We start from the raw sequence: 9638 nt of genomic DNA on the forward strand, positions 1-9638 counted from the left end.
TTAAAATGAGGGGCTATGTGAATGAAGAGGTATTCTAGCTTGCTAGCTGCCAGAATACAGTCTACCAGAGACTGAATGGCTTTTAAAAAGGAGAATTTAATAAGTTGCTAGTTTACAGTTCTAAGGCCAAGAAAATGTCCCAATTAAAGCAAGTCTATAGAAATGTCCAATCAAAGGCATCCAGGGAAAGATACCTTGGTTCAAGAAGGCCGATGAAATTCAGGGTCTCTCTCTCTCAAGTGAGGAGGCACATGGTAAATACAGTCAGGGTTTCTCTCTCAGCTGGAAAGGCACATGGTGAACATGGTGTCATCTGCTAGCATTCTCTCCTGGCTTCCTGTTTCATGAAGCTACCTGGGAGGCATTTTCCTTCTTCATCTCCAAAGGTCACTGGCTGGTGCACTTTGCTTCATGGTGTTACAGCATTCTCTGCTCTCTCTGAATTTCTCTCATTCTCCAGATTGTTTCCTCTTTTACAGGACTCCAGTAAACTAATCAAGACCCACCCAAAAGGGTGGAAACACATCTCCCCTAATCCAGTTTAACAACCACTCTTGATTGAGTTGCATCTCCAGTGAGATGATCCAATTACATACAGTATTGAATAGGGATTATTCTGCCTCTACAGAATAGGATTTTGTTTAAAACATGGCTTTTCTAGGGTACATACATCCTTTCAAACCAGCACAACAGGTGAAGCATTTGGTGAGGCAAAATAAGCCAGAAACAAAAGAGCAAATATTGAATGATCTCATTTAGAAAATACTTACAGGAAAACTGGGGCCTAGACTTTAAACTATTAGCTATTATAGCAGTCACATTTAATGTGGAGTGGTGTTCTAGTTTGTTAGCTGCCGGAATGCAACACATTAGAGACAGATTGGCTTTTATTAAAAGGGGATTAATTTTGTTAGTTCTTCAGAGGAAAGGCAGCTAACTTTCAACTGAGGTTCTTTCTTATGTGGGAAGGTACAGGGTGATCTCTGCTGGCCTTCTTTCCAGGCCTCTGGGCTCCAACAACTTTCCCTGGGGTGATTCCTTTCTGCATCACCAAAGGCCTGGGCTGAGCTGTGAGTGCTGAGATGAGGTATGCTGAGCTGCTTGGGCTGTGCTATGTTGAGCTCCCTCATTTAAGCACAAGCCAATTAAATCAAACATCATTCATTGCAGCAGCATGCCTCCTAGCCAACTGCAGATGTAATGAGTAACAGAGGAGGTTCACGTACCATTGGCTCATGTCCACAGCAACAGAACTAGGTACCTTCACCTGGCCAAGTTGGCAACTGAATCTAACTACCACAAGTGGTAATTGCTATTTCTGGATTTTGATGGGCTGGTTTATATATGTATAACCGGGTGTTTAGAAATAAGAACAAAGCCGATCAGATCAGGATTAAAGTAATTCAGCATACAGGGGTAAAGAAATAGTGATTATTTTAGAACTTCATCTACATTTTGAGACCAAAGGAAGAAAGGTTTATTTTGTCTAAAACCTAAATTTTTAGTAGCTCATAATCTAACTTCATCTACTCTTTGAGACCGAAGAAAGAAAGTTTTATTATATCTAGAACTAAAGTTCTCTGTAGCACAGAATCTAATTCAATCTGTCTGGATAGATCACTTAAACAATCCAAACACAGGGAGCCCAGAATAAGAATGAAGGCCTTTAATCCTGTATAATTTAATGTAATGCCTGGATACACCCCAGAGTATGTTAAGCAGATAATCAAAAAGTATTGGCAAAGTCCCTTGGGAGATGGGAGAAACAATAAGGCACTATTAAATTTTACCACCAGGGAAACCCCAAATGCTGTGCCAAACATTAGGGACACCCAAATCAATAGGCCAAACCTTCGATCTTGAGGCTTACTCTTGTGAAGCTTATGTATGTAGTGGAGAAACTTAGCTTACCTATAGGTATGCCTAAGAGTCACCTCCAGAGGACCTCTTTTGTTGCTCAAATGTGGCCTCTCTCTCTCTCTCTCTCTCTCTCTCTCTAAGTCCAACTCTGCAACTGAAACCATTGCCCTTCCCCCTACATGGGACATGGCATCCAGGGATGAAAGTCTCCCTGGCAGCGTAGAGATGACCCCCAGGGATGAGTCTGGCCCTGGCACCATGGGATCAACAATGCCATCCTGACCAAAAGGGGGGGGGGAAATGTGACAAATAAGGTATCAGTGGCAGAGGGAGTTCAAATAGAGTCGAGAGGCTACTCTGGAGGTCACTGTTATGCAAGATTCAGTTAGACACTGATAGTATCATTATTTGCCAAACCCCAATCAAAACCATTCCTGCCAATCTTAAAAATACCTAGATAATTATATAAGATTTGACAAAGACTTCATGCACTAAGGTAACTTTCCAGAGGCTTACCACCTCCAGATGGGTCCCTGGACCAGATAAGCCCTGAAATGCAAAGGGGCCAGCTTTTCCTGAACATCAACTAGTTCCATCCCCCTATCCCATATTATCTACAGCCCCTTCCAACACGAAAAAGTTAGAATGGCCATAGCTCAAATACCCCTAAAGAGTGGGAGAAAGATCAGAGGTGATGGTGGAATTGTAGAGAAGGTCAGGTTTAATAAATGAGTATGAGTGCTGAATCGATATAATAGCATTATATCGATATTTCTTTTAGTCTCCAGTACCTTGGAGTAGCTAGAAATAAAAATCTGAAATTGTGAAATTGTAACCCATACACCTAACTCTGAAATCTGTTCTACAACTAACTGTTGCAATGTACTTTGCAACTTACTGCTTTTTTGTATATATGTTATTTTTCTCAAAATAGAAAAGAAAAAGAGAAGGAAGAGTATACTAGAGAAGATAACATTTAACAAGTGAATATGATTGCTGACTCAATATATTCATATTTCTTTTGGTCTCCAGTGTCTTGGAGCAGCTAGAAGAAAAAATGAAAAATCATGGAACTGTAACCCATACCAAACTTTAAAATTTGTTGTATAGATACTTGTTAAAATATACTTGGAAATTTATGCTTTTTTGTATATATGTTACTTTTCACAGTAAAGAAAAAGTTTTTTTAAAAGTAGGTCATATTGGAATTGGGTATGCCCCTAAACCAATGTGACTGTTTCCTTATAGGAAAAAGAGAGGAGACACAGAAACAGACACAAAGGGGAGAAGACCAGGTGACTACACAAGAAAAGATAAGAGTGATGTACCTACAAGGCAAGGATTGCAGGAAAACAGCAGAAACTAAAAAAGGCAGGAAGAATTCTCCCCTACTGGTTTCAGAGGAAGCATGGTCCTGTGACATCTTGACTTTAGACTTTTAGATTCCAAAACTGTGAAACAATAAATTTCTGTTTTTTTTTTTTTTTAAACATGGGCAGGCACCGGGAATCGAACCCAGGTCCTCGGGCATAGCAGGCAAACACTCTTACCTGCTGAGCCACCATGGCCCGCCCATTTCTGTTGTTTTTAGCCACCCAGTTTGTGGTACTTTGTTATGGCAGTCCTAGTAATCTAGAATATCCTCTTCCTAATCAAGGAGTATACAAGTGACCTAGGCAGTTCTGGCAAATAATTGCATCCTCTTATATTTGTAGTGACGATTGTTTCAATAGTTGGGCAACTGACCCAAGCCAAGTCAATCAAGATATATCTCTAAAGTTGTTTAAATGGCTGTAGAGGGCAAAGCTCCACTTAATTCCAGAAACAGAAGGCTGGAAAGAAGTGCAGCCATATACGCTACTTTTTCAGTCCGCTAAGTTTGCTGGAATGCAACATACCAGAAATGCGTTGGCTTTTACAATGGGGTTTATTGGTTTACAAATTTACAGTTCTACAGCCATGAAAATGTCCCAATTGAGGTACAACGGATGATACCTTCTTTGAAAAAGGCTAGTGGGTTCGTCTGGGGTTTGTCTGTCACATGGGAAGGCTCATGGCCTATGCCTGCTGATCCTTCTCTCCCAGGTTTCTCTGTCACATGGGAAGGCACGTTGCCTGCATCTACTTATCTTCTGGGTTTTATTGCTTTCAGGTTCTGGCTCTTTTGGTTTCTGTGGGTCCTTCCTTCTCCCGGGATTTTCTCCCTCTGTGAGCTCTCTCTCCAGTTCTTTATCTTCTAATAACGGGCTCCAGTAAAGGATTAAGACCCACCTTGAGTTGTGAGGGTTACATCTCAATTGAAACAACTTAATCAAAAAAGTCCTGCCCACAAAGGGTCTGCATCCGCAAGGATGGATTAAAAGAATATGGCCTATTGTGGGGTTAATAACAGCTCCAAACTACCACACCTACCATGTGGGAAAAGCCTGAGTCTGAAATAGAAAAGAATGAAGCCGAAGAGAGAGAAGTACATGCAAAGGTGAGTTGCTGGAGGTGGTAGGGAGGGGGAAGAAGGAGGGGAGAGAAAGGGAGAGAGGGGAGAGAGGGAGAGAGATTGAGAGACTGAGAGACTGAGAGAGATTAAATCTCAGATTTGATTATATAATTTAAACCCATAGAAGACTTATTTATTCCTGGGATAACTGTATTAGTTTTCAATTGCTGCTATAAAAAATTGCTACAAATTTCATGGCTTAAAACACAAATTTATTATCTTACAGTTTTGGAAGTCAGAAGTACAAATTAATCTTACTGGGCTAAAGTCAAGGCATCAGCAGGGTTGTTCCTTCTGGAGGCTCCAGGAGATAATCCATTTCTTTTCTTTTTTCAGCTTCTAGAGGCCACCAGAATTCTCTGACTCATGGTCCCTTCCTCCATTTTCAAAGCCAGCAGTGTAGCATCTTCAAATATTTCTCTGACTTTTCCTTATGCTGTTACTTCTTCTATGATTCTGACTTTTAAGGACTCTTTGCCTTATAAGGACTATAAGGGGCCTAGATAATCCAAAATAATCTCTTTCATCTCAAAATCTTTAACTCAATCACTTCTTCAAAGTTCCTTTGGCTATATAAGGTAACATGTATAGGTTGTTCTTGGGATTAGGATATAGATATCTGGGGGTGGGGAGGAAGAGTCAGATATTATTCTGTCTATAACACTGACCCTACCCTTGGACTTTCCAAAATTTTTTCTTCTTTTTCTCTAGCCACTTGCAAACCAAAGTCTTAACCCCATTGACTGATCATACAGCTTCTTGAATCAAATCTAACAGAATAATTACTTTGAGTCCACTTAGATTTATCATCTGTAAATGTCTTCACTCAGGTCAACATGACATTATTATAGGAATTTATCCACCTACTTCAGTTCTCATAAAGAGTATCAGGGTTAATGAAAATTGATGGTAACTTGATACTGCCTTTTGCATAGTCTTAATCCATGAAGTCCAAGCTTTTAGAACAAAGTTATTACCAAACAGTGGCATGGGGATTATTTAGACATTTTTAGTAATTTAGATATATGTTATGCCCTGGAAATCCCAATCCTTTAATATTTTGCAGGAGTCAAAACCTTTTACAAATAAAAATTCCAGGCAATATACAAAAAAGCAACTATGTAGACTCTGAAAAATAAACCAACAAACAATAGTAGATGGATTTGGGAGGGGAGTCAAAACTTGAAGGAAGGATGATCTGTACAGGGGGAAGCTTCCCTTCCCATCGCCTCTCATCTCCTGTTCTTCACCTGAGGACAACTCCAGTCATGCAAACCTGGACATCAGTGTGGGCAGCTAAAATCTCTGAAAGAAGCCCCATCTTTCTCCAGGGGATTGGAAAATGGGGGGCCCACGAATGAGAGAAAATATGGGAAATCTCAGAGAACAGAGATCTGAAGAAGGGATTCCCTAATTCTGTATATAAATTAACAGACGTCTCTGGCTCATTCTTGATTTGCACATAAAGGTCCAAAGTAGCATAGAAAAGCATTTAAAAACTGAACTGATATTGGAACCACTGCCCATAGAAGGTGTGACAAAGTCTGGGTTGATTGCCTGCTAAACAAAAAATAATCAACATTTGCCAGAGGATTTAAACAGGTCACAGATTCTCACCACTTAATATATTCAAACTATCCAGTATAAAATCCAAAATTATTCAACATACAAGGCACCAGGAAAGTATGACCAATTCTTAATGGAAAAGACAGCCAACAGATGCAAAGTCTGAGATTAGAGGTCAGCAAATGTTTTCTTCAAGCTACCATAGAGTAAATAGTTTAGGCAATGTAGGCCATGCAGTTTCTATTGCAACTATTAGACTCTATTTTTTGTTTTAAGCAGCCATAAAAATATGACTGGGATGGCCCTGTTCCAATGCAATTTTATTTATGGAATTTTTATTTCATATAATTTTTACATCACGAAGCATTAGTCTTCTTTTGATTTTTTTAAACCATTTAATAATGAGAAAACCATTTTTGCTTGTGGGACATACAAAAACTGGTGACAGGCTGGATTTGGCTCATGAGTCATAACTTGTCAATTCCTGACCTACATGCTGGAAATCTCAGACAAAGACTATAAAGTAGCTATTATAACTATGTTTCATGAGGTAATGGTAAACACCCTTGATATGAATAGAAAGCTAGATGTTCTCAGCTAAGAATCAGAAAGGAGAAAAAACTCAAATGGATGTTTTAAAACTGAAAAAAATGCCATATTTGAAAAAAATATTTAAAAACTGGAAAAATCTAAGAAATGATCGCTCCACCAAGATAATTAACAGGATTAAGATATACCCCATCGTTCTTGGGATGATCACAAGAAATAAGGCAGATTATTTGTGAAGCAGAATGAAGCTTTGTAAAGTAAGCATCTCAGACCTCAAACTTCTGGATATTAGACTGATTTTTCTTTTTGTGTTCTGGAGACAGAGTACTGGAAATGTGTCATCAACTAGAACATACCTGGTAGTTAAAAACATTTTGTTTTTCATTACTTTTAGTATTTGTTTGTTTATTCTATCTCTATTAGATTAATTACAAAAATAATATGTATCTGAAAAAAGATTTCCAATGATACATAAATACTGAAGTAGAATGTTGAAGGAGGTTATTCCATCATCTCCAAAATCCAACCATAAGAGATAAATACTGCTAGTGGTATTGTGTAACTAACTATCCAGGCTCTTTTCCGTGCAAGTAAAGATAAAGTACATGTATTCAAGGCTTTCTTTTAAATCAAAATAGGATCATGCTATATATATCTTGCAACATGTTCTTTTCATTCAGTGATGTATTATGAACATTTTCCATTTTAGAACTTTCAAATCTACCTTATTCTTTTTGATGGCTACTTTGTGTAAATATACTGTAATTACTTACCCATTTTCCTGTTGATGATTGTGGCAGACTGAACCATTGGCTCCAATTCTTCACTTCTCTGTAGTGCATCCAACATCCTTGCCATGTCTTCATGGTGGTCTTTGTATAATTTTCTTTGGTTTGGCTTTGGGCTTGGTTACATTCCTTGCTTTAGTCATTGGGATGTTATTAGATGTAACATGAGCAGAGGCTTGAAATACATTCAGGCAACTGGACTTGCCCTCTTCCACTAATACCACTGCTGTGCTGGTTTGAAACTGTTACGTACCCCAGAAATGCCATGTTTCCTTAATCCTGATTCAATATCATAGGGTAGAACTCTTGATTAGATTGTTTCCATGAAAAAGTGATAGACTTAATTGTGGGTGTGAACTTTTGATCAGATAGAGAGTGGCACTACCCATTTAAGGTGGGTCTTGATTAGTTTACTGGAGTCTTTTAAAAGGGGAAACATTTTGGAGAGAGTTAAGAGCTGACAGAGACACAGAGAGCAGATGCCTAAACACAGATGTTTGGAGATGCAGAGCCCAGCAGACTTCACCATATGCCTTCCCGTGAGATGCTAAGCAAGCCAGAACCAGGGTTGTGACCTGGAGGAACTAAGTGAACCCAAAGATGCTTAGAAAGGAAACCACTGGCATCAGAAGCTGGAAGCAACGGAACCAGGAACAAGGACGGGCAGATACCAGCTACATGCCTTCCCATATGACAGACATTGGCCTTTCTTGAGTCAAAGTATCTTTCCCTGGATGCCTTAATTTTGACATTTTTATGGCCTTAGAACTACAAACTTGTAATTTAATAAATCCCCTTTTTAAAAGCCATTCCATCTCTGATATATTGCATTCTGGCAGCATTTAGCAAAAATACAATTACCAAGAAGTGCATACGCTTGATAATCACTGCTCTCTTTTTGCCTGGGCTTCAGAATGAAACACATGGAGCAGAGTTGATCCAGAAAACTTGTATACCTGCAAGAATAAATGTTTATTTTTATATGCCACTCAGTTTTAGAGTGGTTTTGTTAGGCAGTATTATTGTAAAAATAGCTGACTTATAGAATGGTCATTAGGTATATGAGTATCCATCCTTTTCAATATATCTTGCAACTTTTAGGCAGATAAATTCCTAGAAGTACAATTGATTAGGTCAATTCTTGATATTTTTGAAACTAGATCGATAATGTTAATGAAAAATATAGATATTAATATATATTGAGCATTTTCTATATTCCAGACTCTAAGTCCTTTAGATGTGTCAGTAACTATAAAAGTTTGAGATTTTACCCTTCTCACAAGCTAGGAGTTTAGCCTGCAAGAATTTCATGAATGCCAGCAGAGAGCTATGAGACTCCTGTGTCAGACACAAAGATTTTAGTGTTTATGATACAGAAAGTACCATGAACACGAGCATATTTTTATCAGTTTCCCTTGTTCTGAAGTCTCACAAGCATATTACAGATTAGCCCAGATGAATAACTGTATATGTAGTAGGTTGTGTTACATGAGAGGAACCCTGAGCTTGGGGAACCCAAATCTTTCATAATGTGTAGTACTTATCCCTACTCTTTTCTTCAGAGGCAGACACTGTATCTATTTTCCAAAGCTGTTCACTATATAAATATTTTTAAAAAGATAGTTCAGAACAAAGGATAGTCAGTGCCTCTCCTGCAACTCATTTAGAAATATGAGACACAGAGAAGTGTCTCTTAATATTCATTAATTTAATTTTTTTCTGCTTTACAAATGTGGAAAGTAAAGCACAAAGTAGTTATATAACTTGCTGAAGATCATACAGCTAGTGAATTAAAGAGCCACACATATTCATTAATAATTCTAGAACAGGAATTTCAGTTTAAGGAACAGTCTTTAATGCTGCAATTATAAAACAAAGGACATATGAAACACATGTTTTGTCATAATCATCTAAAATAGTGCTTCCATTGGTCTTATTAAGATGATCAGTTTATATAAGAAAAGAAATTATTTCTTGGTAGCACTGTACCTAGTGATAATGTTTTCCATGAATAGTTATTTTAAGAAGCCAGGATGCTTTTCAAGAAGAAAGCATATCAGGGAAGAAAATGAAACCAGCCAATCTGTCAAAGGTTTCAAGAGGCAGTATGCACATTAGAGCTTATGCGAAAGTTTTATTTTATTGTCAATATGTTTGACTGAATTTACGACCTAGTAGGTCTTCTACACTGATTGTTAGGAGGGGAAACAATGAAAGAAGAAAGTAATGCAAATATAGATTTTTCTATTTGTGGAGGGCAGGGGGAGAAATAATTCTACTTCGTAATATAATTTTATTTAAGAACTTTATAAAGATTTAGCCCTTTACTATCTAATAGTTGTTTCACCAGGATATACAGATGATATAATGATCTCAATTTT

The sequence above is a fragment of the Tamandua tetradactyla genome, chromosome 3, assembly GCF_023851605.1.
Source record: "Tamandua tetradactyla isolate mTamTet1 chromosome 3, mTamTet1.pri, whole genome shotgun sequence".
Taxonomy (NCBI): domain Eukaryota; kingdom Metazoa; phylum Chordata; class Mammalia; order Pilosa; family Myrmecophagidae; genus Tamandua; species Tamandua tetradactyla.